The sequence below is a fragment of the Marmota flaviventris genome, chromosome 6 (assembly GCF_047511675.1).
Source record: "Marmota flaviventris isolate mMarFla1 chromosome 6, mMarFla1.hap1, whole genome shotgun sequence".
Classification (NCBI taxonomy): Eukaryota; Metazoa; Chordata; class Mammalia; order Rodentia; family Sciuridae; genus Marmota; species Marmota flaviventris.
The window spans coordinates 27,205,107-27,218,583 of NC_092503.1; the positions used below are offsets into that span (position 1 = coordinate 27,205,107).

Consider the following 13,477-nt stretch of genomic DNA (forward strand, 5'->3'; position numbering starts at 1 on the left):
TACCATATATAATGAGGGAGATATTTGTCCCCCCAAATTGCCCTTTAGACAGTTGTAAAATTTCTGTTATAAATTTATCTTACAATCTATAATATTTATGTATCCTTCTGGTGTTACTGGTCTAACACGTACGGACTAATCCTTCAGGAAAATCCTTTTTTCACCCACCTCAATGGAAGTTCACTAATATTTTATTCTGTCTATTTGGAGGTCTCTTGGTAGAAGCTTAAATATGAAAACGTATCAGGTGTCTCCTAGTGGAGAAGGAGCTCGAAGCTGCCCTGATTCTGATGTTGAGAAGTTCAGGAAGTGGGCCTCGCTTTCCACTGTGAACCATGGAAGGATGTGAGACCCACGCTGATGATTAGAAGCAGAATTCTCTTCCCTTAGTCACGGATACCTTTCCATATCTCAGTTCAGTCACTTGTAAGAGAAATAGAGAATCATGACCTAGGGGATGGTTAAGAGGAGAAATCCATAAAACGATGTATGTAAATGACTGCTTCATTTTTTTTTTTTTTTTTTTTTAGTTTGGAGGAGAGTGGCAGAGTCTCGAACACCAGGCACTTTCAGTCAACCCTCACTCTCTCTGAAACCCAGGGCATTCCTGAAGAGGAAGGTGTCCATCGCCAAGGTAGTTGACTTCTTCAAGAATAAAAAGTCTTGTAAAACCTAGTAAATGATGGGGGAATGCCATACATCAATTGTTTTCAACCTTGCTGCAAGTAGAATCAGTTGGAGAGATTTTTAAAAGTATTATTGGAAATTGACCAAATTATATTATGTGCATGTATGAATGTGTAACAACAAATCCCACTGTAATTATGCATAATTACAATGCACCAATAAAAGTTAAATAAATAAATGAATAAATACATAAATTAATTAAATTACCCTTATTGAGTCTGCCAGATTGAACTGATTTAATCAAGCTCTTAGGGATGTGGTCAAGCATCAGTATTTTAAAAAAAAATAATAATATATCCTTCCTTGGTGATTCTAATCTGCTTCCAGGCTCCAAAAGCCTCACTTTTGTGCCTTAGGTGGGCTGCAGCTCCTTCCTCTCTTTCCTACCCCTCAGCCCAACAACAACCATTTCCTACTTCTTTTTCTCCCTAAATCTCTACATCTTCCTTATCCTTGCCTACTTCCTGTCTGTCTCTCTCACACCAGAACCATTCCTTAGCCTCCTGTGGGTTTTCTTGGCCCCAGGCGCTCTCACAATGATCATACTTTTGACTCAAGATACAGATTCTAGGAGACATCTTTGATCTTGTTACAACCTGTTAACAAATGTGAGTGATTTGCTGCTGCCTGACAACAAAGGTCTCAAATTAGGGATCCAAAAATATGATGGAAATACCCATGAACACATTAGAAATTACATGCTAATCCAAGGTCTTGTTGTGTGGACTATGAAAAAGCAGTTTAATATTCTTGTGTGTGTGTGTGTGTGCACGCGCGCACGTAATTTTATTTATTTATTTATTTATTTTATACATAACAGCAGGTTGCATTACAGTCTGATCTGATCTCTACCTGATTGTGGAAATCCAATCCCACTGCCTAGAGTCTCCAAGGTGTTTTTTTCTGGCCATCCTTGCTCTCAGCTAGAATAGGGCAACCAGCCAGCCATCCCAACTTGCTGCACACTGAGGGGTTTCCTGGGACTTTGAACTTCCAGGAAATGAAACCAGGCAACATAACGTGATGCATTCATCCAGGCTGGGATACTATCAGCCTAGTGCGATGATGTGGGGGCTGAGTTCCCTGTCACAGAAAAAGTATAAGCATCTGTTCAGCGGTCAGCTGTCCCTATAAGAGCACATTCCTGAGTAATTAAAAGGTCAGCCTGGTTGAATTCTTTGTCCCACTCCAATGTTCTGGGCATTAAAAGGGGAATTGAAAGTTGGAATTGAAGAACTATTGTAGAATCCCCACTTACATGACAGGGCTCAGAATGAAAGCTATCCAGTGACAATTTTTCCAGCATTGTTTTTCCTGGACTTCCCTATTTCCTTGTCTATGACAGAAGTCCCTCTCTTGGGGCCCCCATGGTTTGCCAGGCAGAACCTATGTAAGAGTGATATTTTCCTGAACAACTATGTTAAATATAACTTGTGGGAACCAAGAAATAGCATTTGTACCCAGAGATATATGGGCCCCTTTTTACAAGATTTTGAGGTTTACAGTAAAATAGCAGGAGTAGTTCAAGAAAGAAGTTCAAGAAAGATATCTTCACGTTAACAACAAAAGTCACTCAAGGCAAAACTAGATTCTCCAAATGAGTCCCACACTATCCAGTATCCACACTATCCATAACACTATTGTTGTTATGGCAATAGGAAGGACCTCAGATAGGAAAAGGATTATAAAATGTTGCTTGAGGAAAGAATTTTCTCCTTTGTAGGTCTTGTTCAGAATGTTCATTTCTGAAATAGGCTAACAGTCTCCTTTACTTTAGTTCCTATGACATTCAACAAGAAAACAATTTAATTTTTAAACATTTTTGGTTTTGAATATGTACTACTTTAACATAGTTCACTTTCAGAAATGCAAACCAATCAATCTCCAGCACTGCAAAAAGAAAAACAACAACAACAACAAAATACAAATAAATAGCCTCAAAAACATTATGCTGAGTGATAGACACTAGAGGCCAAAGGTCACATATTGGATGATTTGTTTGTATGAAGTACCCAGAGTAGATAAGTCCATGATAAGTCCATAGAAACAGAACAAAGATTGGTGGTCGGCAGGGAAGGGGGAGGGGCTAAAGGGGACAAACTGCTTAATGATAAGGAGTTTTATTTTGGAGTGATAGAGATGTTTTGGAATGAGGTGGAGGTAGCTGTTGCACATGTAGCAAACATAATAAGTGCTATTGAATGGTTCACTTTATAATGATTAATTCTGTGGTTTAAATTTTGTCTCAGTAAATTCCTGTTTTAAAAGTTAATTGAATAAATGTTTCCTTCCTGCTTATCAACAACCCAGGTCTCCAGAGGTAACAAATGCACCCAGTTTTTGTGTTTTCTTTCAGATTTTTTTTTTTTTTTTGTGTGTGTGTGTATAGTCCTAGGTATCAAACTCAAGGCCTTTTACCCACTAGACAAAAGTTCTACTGCTAAGCCACATTTTCCGCCCAAGAAATATTTTATGTGCATTCAACAAGTTAATGTATATTTTTCTGTCTTTTACAGAAATGGTAGCATACAATGCACAGTATTCTGCACTTGGCAAATCTGTTCATTAATTTAATAGACCTGGGGATCAACAATGTTCATCTTAAACAATGTCCTCATTTTAATAGCTGTGCAGTATTCCAAATGCAGTATAATTAGTATAATTTAACTAATCCCCCATTGATGTACTTTTAGATAATTTACAACTTTTTCCATTAAAAATAACAAGGCAACAAGAAACATTGTAAATACATCATTTTGCACAGAAGTGAATACAATACTAAGATAAATTCTTAGAAGCAAATGCACTGGATGTAAGAGTAGATGCTTTTGTGAATTTGATAAAGTCAAACTGCTCTCTCTTTTTTTTCAATAGAACCTTGGAGGAACCATAGTAGAAATCTTCAGGAAAAAAACAAAAGAATTTCACAGAGCTTGGGGTAAAGTGCCTGAGACAGAAGTTTGCCCAAAAGATGCTTTGAAAGGCAAAGAGGAAGCTTGTCTATGAAAAAGCCAAAGCACTACTACAAATACTAAGGTTGAATGTACAGATGATTGGGATGACAAGAAAAGCTGGCAACTTCTATGAACCTGCAGAACCCAAATTGGTGTTTGTCATCAGGATCAGAGGTATCCATGGTGTGAACCCTAAGTCCGTAAGGTGTTTCTGCTTCTTCATCTTCACCAGATGGCACTTTGGTTAAACTCAACAAGGTTTCCTTGGACAGGCTGAGGACTGGGGAACCATATGATGCATGGGAGTACCCAAATCTGAAGTCAGTGAATGCACTGATCTGTAAGCGTGGATACAGCAAAATCAATAAGAAACAAATTGCCTGACAGATAACACTTGGATTGCTTGGTCTCTTGGTAAACAAGGCACCATCTGCAGGGAGAGTCAGATTTATGAGATTTGTACTGTCAGAAAATGCTTCAAAGACGCAAGTAACTTCCAGTGCCTTCAAGTTATCTTCTCCATGAGGTGGAATGAAGAAAAAGACCATCCATTTTGTAGAAGGTGGAGATGTTGGCAGCAAAGAAGACCAGCTCAACAGGCTTATTAGAAGGATCAACTAAGGTATCTACTATGCTATCTTTGTAATCTGTGTAGTTAATAACAGTACCTGCTCTCAAAAAAAAAAAAAAAAAAAAAAAAGACTGGTTTAAAGTTTGTAACACCTGTTTTCCCACAATTGCTGGCAAAAGAATAATTTTTTTTTAATACTAGAAATTTGCTAGAGCAATTTAGAAGATACTGCATGCTTTTCCCAGATCCATTCTGAGTTTGATTTGATTTACTTTGCTTCTCTGTGCTAGTAGATACACTTCTGGCTGGAACTTTACTCTTCTAATCAAATCCATTTCTCAAACATTGTATTGCTTTGAAATCTAGATAGTTTGGCCACCTTGGTGAATAGTAAATTCATAACTAATTTTTCTATGATTTTATTTTCTGGAAACAAAATCTTTTCAGTCAGTGCAAGCAGTTACAGGTGTGTCTTTGGCCTATCGATGTTTACTTAGCCTGGTTCATGAATATACCAAACACTCTGTAAAAACTTGCAGACCTACAAAAAAAATTCAATAAATACATATCAAGCATCTTGCATTTGCAAGGGATTGTGTCAAATCCTTTAGATGATATAACAAAGAACAGTACAGAAAAGAAATTTTTTTAAAAAAGCATGACAAATGACGTAAGAAGAAAAAAATGCTCTAAGAGGACAAGTATTCTATATGCTCATGACAGTGAAAAAAAAAACACATGGGTGGGGCCATGGCAAGGGACCCAAGGGGTGAAGAGGGACTAAGAGAATGAACGAATGAGTGATTTATCCCTAGAAAATGTCTTATTGCATTTTTATTGATGTTATTTGTAGTGATATATTTTGTAATTTTTACGAGCCTGGTTGGACAATCCAGGTTTTATCTATCATTCCTAATCACCAGTTCCATCTATCTGCCTCCTTCTCCTACCTGAGGGGTTCCCAACATGTAGGTAGGTGTTAATGAAATGACTGAACCTAGAGATCTTGATCTACCCCGAAGGAGCAGCCTTCCATTTATGAGTTCATGATCAGATACACTAATGGAAAGCTAATGGTCAGCTGTGAAGGCAAGACATGTCTCCTTACAGTTTCTATGAATTTAACCACCCTAGGTACCACTATATAAATGGAATCTTATAGAATTTTTCTTTTTGTGACTGACATTTCAGTGTCCTCCAGGCTCATCCTGTCACAGCATGCACCAGAATTCCTTTCTATTTGAAGACTGAAAAATATTCCATTATATGCATGGACCATATTTGGTCTATTCATTCAACCTTCCATGGACACTTAGGTGACTTCTGTCCTTTGGCTATTGTGCAAAATGCTTCAGTGAACAGGGACATATTGAATCTATTCATGATTGCAGGTTTAGATATCCTCTTGGAACGTTAATTTGTTCTGTTCTTGGCTGCAGTAAACTCAGGGCTCCCTGTAATGAGTCAGAGATTGGTAAAGACTAAACTCATTCTTCCTCCTTTATGTCCCCAGTCTATCTCCCATATGTGCTGGCAGCACAGGACAGTGGCTCAGTTTCATAATGAATTCCTGGGAGGACCTAGTCTCTTCCCCTGGCCTTTTGTCTTTCCACCACAGGAGGGGTTCTCTCTCCTTTCTATACTGGGGGAACATCAGGTTTAAACCCTAGAAAGCAAACAGCTCATCAGGAGAATTGTTCATCTTCCTATTACCATTTCATATTGTCCAAGTTTGCATGTTGACAACATTTTCTTGTTAGGCTTCACAGTAATTTTAATGAGGGGTTCCTCTTGGTAGGTTGGTTGGCATAACTCTGCTCTACTCGTTTAACATGCATGACTCAATTACACAAGAGTTAGCTAATGAGCAATGGGAAAAAAGTTACAGGTTAAAACAAATGGCACCTAAATGAATCAAGGGCAGCCTTTCAGATGCCCACCATTCAACAAAGACCTGGCAAGACACTTTCTTCCCTGGGTATGAATCATCCAGATAAAAAGGGGAAACCAGGGCCACCTACGTTCAGAGCTTGTACAGTATGACCTTGAGGCCCAATGTCTACCAGGAGCTTCCTAGCAAAAGGCCAAGCCCCAAAGAATAAAAGGGCTTACACATAGGCATTAAATAATTCTCTTAGAGATGCAAATTTCTAATTAGTTACTGTGGCAACTGTAGAGGCCTAGAAGTAAGCCCCTTACACAATGAACCTGAGAGTTTACTTTTTTGATTTACTACAGGCCTGCAAGAAGCAAGGGGAGGAAAATAAATATTGCTTTAACAGTGACAAGAGAATAAAGTGCAACAAGTAAAGGGATTTCATCCTTTTGTTTGAATTCCTACAGGTCTAAGAGGGACATTGTGCTTGACACACAATCTTGCTGCAAAGAGGGGCTAAATTTGCAAAAGGATAAACTCACAACTAAACATCACCCAATATAAACAGACTATTTTTGAATTAGCATGACATTTTACTTCCTTAAAGGGAAGAGGACCTAAGACTGATTTGAGGGAGCATTTTGGTTGCTTTGTCTGATTGGTTTTTGTTCTTTCAAAATTATGTACAGTTCCTTAAATGTTTTATTTAATATGGGAAAACAAAATTTGTATGTTGTTGGGATATCTACCTATTGGAAAGAAATCATTTTCCTAACTTTGCATAATCCATGAAAAGAAAGAAAAGTATCCACAAAGAGTCTGTAGCTTTAAGGGTAGAACATTAATTTTTATGAAGACACAAAAAACAAAGAAAAGATTTATCCTAATAGATTTTTTTCTAGAACTAATTACTTAAAGTTCAGAAGATAAAGGCATAAATGTTTGTTCCCATCTTTCAGTCGCAAAAAAGAAAATAAAATACTGTCCAAAAACCTGGCTATTAATTTTCTCTGTGAGGAATATATTACTTGCATTCGTCTTCTTTCTTTAAGGCTGTAAATCAAATGGAGAGTCCTAATATTTGCTCAGTAATTAAAATAAAACCTGGTTGTCTTGTGATCCTGCTTTGTCTAGATTGTGAAAATCTTATGGTCTGTAAATAAAATATTAACTGAACTATGAATGCTTTGGGAGGAGCAAGATTTGGATGATACTGCACAGGAGGGAAAGTAGCATTTTAAAATGTCCTCCCTGATCAATGCCACCCCTCCTCCTTCCATTGGAAAGTTTTCCTTTCCCAAGCCTCTCCAACCTCACTTGTTCTGGGTCTCAGATCCTACTCTGTGCTAGAATATGGAAACAGACACCCTGTTTGCTTAAGGGAGAGAAAATGGCTGAGATTAATGCTCAGGTTAGCTATTTCTTTTCTAGAGGGAGTCTCTATAGACACGGGTAGCTTCACTCAAAAAAGTGGCTTCATTTTGTAGAAGACAAAATCACAGTGTTTGGCTCATGATACATTCTCATTGTGCATCCATGCAAGGCTCCCTTTTATTTGTGTATTTCTTTATTTGTATTGAATAATGTAACAAACACTATGAAGATACTGTGCAACATGGAAACTAAAATTTTGTCAAAAACCTTCTATGTGCCAGTGCAAGTCATCCCAATCCTGTCCTCCTGCAATCACTATCCTGAATATTACTGAGGGATTCTGTTCTTTTTTCCTTGCAGTACTCAAAATGAAACCCAGGGCTGCACACATGCTAGATAAGCCCTCTACCACTGAACTACACTCTGGGCCCTACCAGATGATTTTAATTGTTCTTATCATATCTATGTGGATTCCTAAAAACCATAGGGTTTATTTTTTTAAACTTTATTACTCAGTATGTCTTCTCTAAAAACCTACTTTCTCATTCAATGTTACCCTGCTAGGACTTATACATATTGCTTCAATGCTATAATCCATTAATTGATACATATAATACTATATTGAATAAATGTGCCACATTTAATTTATATCATTAATTTGCTTTGTACTACGAAAAGTGCCAGCTACATGTGTCCCCTGTGCCTGACACATTCCTAAAAGAGGAAACACAACATCAAAGGCTGTACAAAAGAAAGGCAAAAGTTCTCCAAATTACATGATTCACACATTCACCAACTATATGTAAGACATTATTTTTTTATTTATGTATGACAGTGGAACGCATTACAATTCTTATTACACATGTAGAGCACACGTTTTTATATCTCTGTATACAAAGTATATTTATACCAATTAACACCAAAGTACATGTCTTCACACATGTACTTTGTATAATAATGATCATCACATTCCACCATCATTTCTAACCCCCTACCCCCCCTTTCCCCTCCAACCCCCCTGCCCTATCAAGAGTTCATCTATTCCTCCCATACTCTCTCTCCCTATCCCATTATGAATCAGCCTCCTTATATCAAAGAAAACATTCGACGCTTGGTTTTTTGGGGGGATTGGCTAACTTCACTTAGCATAATCTTCTCTAACTCCATCCATTTACCTACAAATGCCATGATTTTATTCTCTTTTATTGCTGAATAATATTCCATTGTGTATATATGCCACATTTTTTATCCATTCATCTATTGAAGGGCATCTAGGTTGATTCCATAGTTTAGCTATTGTGAATTGTGCTGCTATAAACATCGATGTGGCTATTTCCCTGTAGTATGCTGCTTTTAAGTCCTTTGGGTATAGACCGAGGAGAGGGATAGCTGGGTCAAATGGTTGTTCCATTCTCAATTTTCCAAGAAATCTCCATATTGCTTTCCATATTGGCTGCACCAATTGGCAGTCCCACCAGCAGTTTATGAGTGTACCTTTTTCCCCACATCCTTGCCAAGACATATTGTTGTTTGTTTTCATAATAGCTGCCATTCTGACTGGAGTGAGATAAAATCTTAGAGTGGTTTTGATTTGCATTTCTTTAATTGCTAGCAATGATGAACATTTTTTTCATTTATATTTGTTGATTGATTGTATATATCCTCTCCTGAGAAGTGTCTGTTCAGGTCCTCGGCCCATTTATTGATTGGGTTATTTGTTTTTTGGTGTTTAACTTTTTGAGTTCTTTATATACCCTAGAGATTAGTGCTCTGTCTGATGTGTGAGGGGTAAAAATTTGCTCCCAAGATTATAGGCTCTTTATTCACCTCACAGATTGCTACTTTTGCTGAGAAGAAACTTTTTAGTTTGAGTCCATCCCATTTATTGATTCTTAATTTTAATTCTTGCGCTATAGGGGTCTTATTAAGGAAGTTGGAACGTAATCCCACATGATGGAGATTAGGGCCTACTTTTTCTTCTATTAGGTACAGGGTCTCTGGTTTAATTCCTAGGTCTTTGATCCACTTTGAATTGAGTTTTGTGTAAGGTGAGAGATAAGGGTTTAATTTTATTTTGTTGCATATGGATTTCCAGTTCTCCCAGCACCATTTGTTGAAGAGGCTATCTTTTCTCCAATGTATGTTTTTGGTGCCTTTGTCTAATATAAATGTAATTATGTGGATTAGTCTCTGTGTCCTCTATTCTGTACCATTGGTCTACCAGTCTATTTTGGTACCAATACCATGCTGTTTTTGTTTCTATTGCTCTGTAGTATAGTTTAAGTTCTGGTATAGTGATGCCACCTGCTTTACTCTTCTTGCTAAGGATTGCTTTAGTTATTCTGGGTCTCTTATTTTTCCACATGAAATTCATGATTGCTTTTTTTGCATTTCTATGAGGAATGTTATTGGGATTCTGATTGGAATTAAATTAAATCTGTATAGTGCTTTTAGAAGTAAGACATCTGCTTACATCTGCTCCATTTTTAGGTATTATCAGATATCTTTTTTTTTCAAAAACATAACTTTTAATATGAAAAACTTTAATGTGAGTAACTGTATTCCCAAGATGACTTTGCTGCCTCCAAAATTTAAAGATGTTCATCAACTAAATACAATGGTTCTTTATTAATGGCAGGAGATATGAGTTTCAACTAATTCTTTATCTTAAGGGAATCGTCCTGGCAATTCCTGGGCTCCTGGATATCAAAACATTACATCATACGTTGGGTCCTGAGTTTACATCGGATTTATCTCCTAACCTGTGACACTTTACTGGGATATTCATATCATCGGCCACTTCTTCTTAATAAGTCTGATTGGCAGTATGTCTTCAATCTGTTGGGCCAGCATATTATATAGTTTATGAAGAATTAGGGCTCCTGAAGACTATATCATGATAACAGCGAGTTTATTAGCATACCCCTGGGGAGATAGAGTGAATATGCTGTATCATTGCCAGGAGAAGGCCAACTTCTTTGTGTGTGTGTGTGTGTGTGTGAAGTGCGGTGATAGAGAATGGGAGAGCAGTGTCTGAGACTGGGGTCTTTGATGGCCTTATACTATGGCATGCCTGGTGCCTGGGAAGGTTCCTGTGCAAGGGCAAAGGATGCTTAGCTGCTGGGGTAATGCCCTGCATGAGGAGGCTGTGTACAAGAGTTTTATAACCTTGATCTCAGGCACATAGCTCCTGGAAATAGAGGAATTCTCTTGCTAAACAACCACAATGTTTCACCAGCTCTGTTATTCCTGAGCCTGCCTGCTTAACGGTAACTTTAAACAATGGACTTTCTTGAGCACTACACAAAGCTTCTAACATCGCACATTGCAACTATAGATTGCAACTGTGGAAAAGCTATGTAGATGTTTCTAGTTTCTGTAATTTTACTGAATACAAAGAATAATGCTTGCATAGTCTTTAATCTGATAATGAGACATAAATAAATAAACATTGCTGGCATAACTCTATATATGCTTCTCCATCAGAGAGCTGTACTCCAGCATTATCTTCAAAATCTCTCTCTCTCTCTCTCTGTGAGACTTTATTTTTCCCCCTTTGCCCCTCGCCAGAACCTTCAAGTTTGGCTGCACTGGTCATGGCATTTTTTATTCTCCCTACTTATAAAATCAAGAATGACCCACTAAGCAAATCCATAATCTGTGATTATCTTTTGCTATAAAGACATTGTATTTGGAATGGCAGTGTGATCAGGTTACCACTGAGGCAATCCACTGCCATTTGTTGAAATCTGATTTTGAAGGGGTCAGAGAGGCTGTCAGCATTCCTTGGCTTGTGACTGCATCTCCTCAGTCTATACCTTTTTGATTACATTGCCTCTTCCTTTTAGGTGTGTGTCATCTGAAGTGGTACTTATTAGTGGCCAGTAAATTGACAAATGTTAAGCACTATATAAATGAATGCTTGCCATGATGATGAAGGAGATAGAGCACTCAAGCAGACAGCCAGAAATATTTGCCCTCATGTTTACATTCTAGTAAGGGAGATCATTATGGGCCAGATAAATATAGAAATCTGTACTATAAAAGGCAGCAATAAATGTGAAGGAAGGAAAAAAGTCAGAAAAGAGAATACAGCATGTAAAGTCTCACATTGAAATGATTCACTGAATGGATGAAGAAGTTCTCACCAAGTTACATCTTGACTAAAGATCTGAAAGACTTGAGACAATCAACAGTGATATTTGGGGGAAAAGAGCTCCTGGAAGAGAGAACTGTGGGTACAAAAGCCCTGAGGCATAGATGCACCTGGCTCAATCTAAGAGTAGTAAAAAGGCCACTATAACTGTGGCTGAATGAACAAGGACCAATATAGTAGGAAGCTTGCTCAGAGATGTAACATGGTGGAGTACAGAGAGATTGGAGTGCAGAAGAATCGTTTGTAATTCTGAAAGAGATGGGAAACCACTAAAAGATTTTTAAAATATTTTTATTGAAATATCATCTATATAAAGAGAAACATACACATCATAATATGAGTTTTGTATGGGGAAAGCTTGTATCTTTCCAGGTTCACTGTGATTGGTATGTTGAAAATAAATAGTTCATGGGAGAAACAGTGGCTTGCACCAGGGTGGCAAGAGGGGAATAAGAAGTGGTCACAGTCTAAGTGAACTGAGAGGTACAGCTCACATAATTTACTAAGGAACTGCATGTGAGGCATGTGAGGACCAGAGAAATCATTGATGGTATTAAGTTCTGACCTAAGAAACTAGAGGAATAAATTTTCTATAATTTGAGAAATATCAGTTTCTCCTAATTGAGAAAGAAATGATCAAAGAAACAGCAGGCTTTGCCCTGAAATTGAGAGATGCATATGGGGGCCTATTGAATTTGTCATGTCCATCACACATCCAAGGGAGATGACAAATGGGCAGTTGTATGTACATATGGCAAGCGGCTAAGGGGCCATGAAACAATTGAGATCACTAAGGGAATACACTTGAATATCTTGAGGGAGTAGGCCAAGGAATGAGTCCAGGTACTCATTTTAGAGGAAGGGATAGTGAACAGAACCTGAAGAAGACCCCACCACCACCCCCGCCCTGAGAAGGAGCAACCCAGGGCAGTGTGGTATCCTGGAAGCCCAGGGCAGACTGTGCTAAATGAAATGAGGATGATCAACTTGGTTAGAGGCTGCTCATGAGGTCAGAAAAAGGAAGATGCAGAAATGACCACTGGACTTAGCAAAGCCAGTTTCATTGTGACCTTGGTAACAGTGGTTTTGATGAGGTTCAAGGACAAGCACTTGGCTGAAATATATTCAAGAGATCTTGATGTGAGGGGAGAGTGACGAGAGCAGTGACAGATTTTTTTCCCCCTTGTGACTGAAAATTTAAAAACAGACAGTAACTTTTAAAAAGGGGTGCAAATAAAAGAAGAAAGAAAGAAAGAAGGAAGGAAGGAAGGAAGGAAAAGTAGCATTGCATGTTTTCAGGGTGACTGGGTAGAGAATAAAACAAGGAAGAAGAGACAGGGGAAAGAATTGCAGGGATAACATCCTAGGCTGCTAAGAGTGGATGGGATCCTGTGCCCCTGGGAGGGTCTGGCCTTGAATAGGGGCAGAAAACATTCACCCTTCACAAATGGGCACATGTGTGGAAGAGCTTTGGACCTTCTTTTCTGAATGCTTTGCTTTACCTCAGCAAAGCAAGCCGAGAGTGAGGGTAAGAAGAAAGTGTTGGAGATTAAAAGACAGTAGAGAATATATATAATAATGGTCTAGGAAAGTTGATGAGAAAATTCACTAATGAAAAAGAGTAGAATTGCCAGGTCACGTTAAAGGTTCATGTGAGACGAGCAGTTATTAGCTGAAGTCAGATTCTTCAGCCTGAATGAGAGGACTCCAGACAAGTTAAGTGTCTGATCCCAGAACAGGCAATAAATTTCAATCATAGCAGCTTGTTTCTGATATTCAACCCGGTTTCTGCCCCACTTAGGTCATATTGAAAACCTGTCAACCATTCTGTGGCTAACCAATTCTGCAAACATGGTTGA

At 38.1% G+C, this 13,477-nt stretch overlaps 1 pseudogene; it reads left to right on the forward strand.

The window, feature by feature from the left end:
• The first annotated feature begins 3,601 nt into the window (after positions 1-3,601).
• On the forward strand, positions 3,602-4,262 carry LOC114095337 (large ribosomal subunit protein uL30-like; annotated as a pseudogene).
• The last annotated feature ends 9,215 nt before the right edge of the window (positions 4,263-13,477 follow it).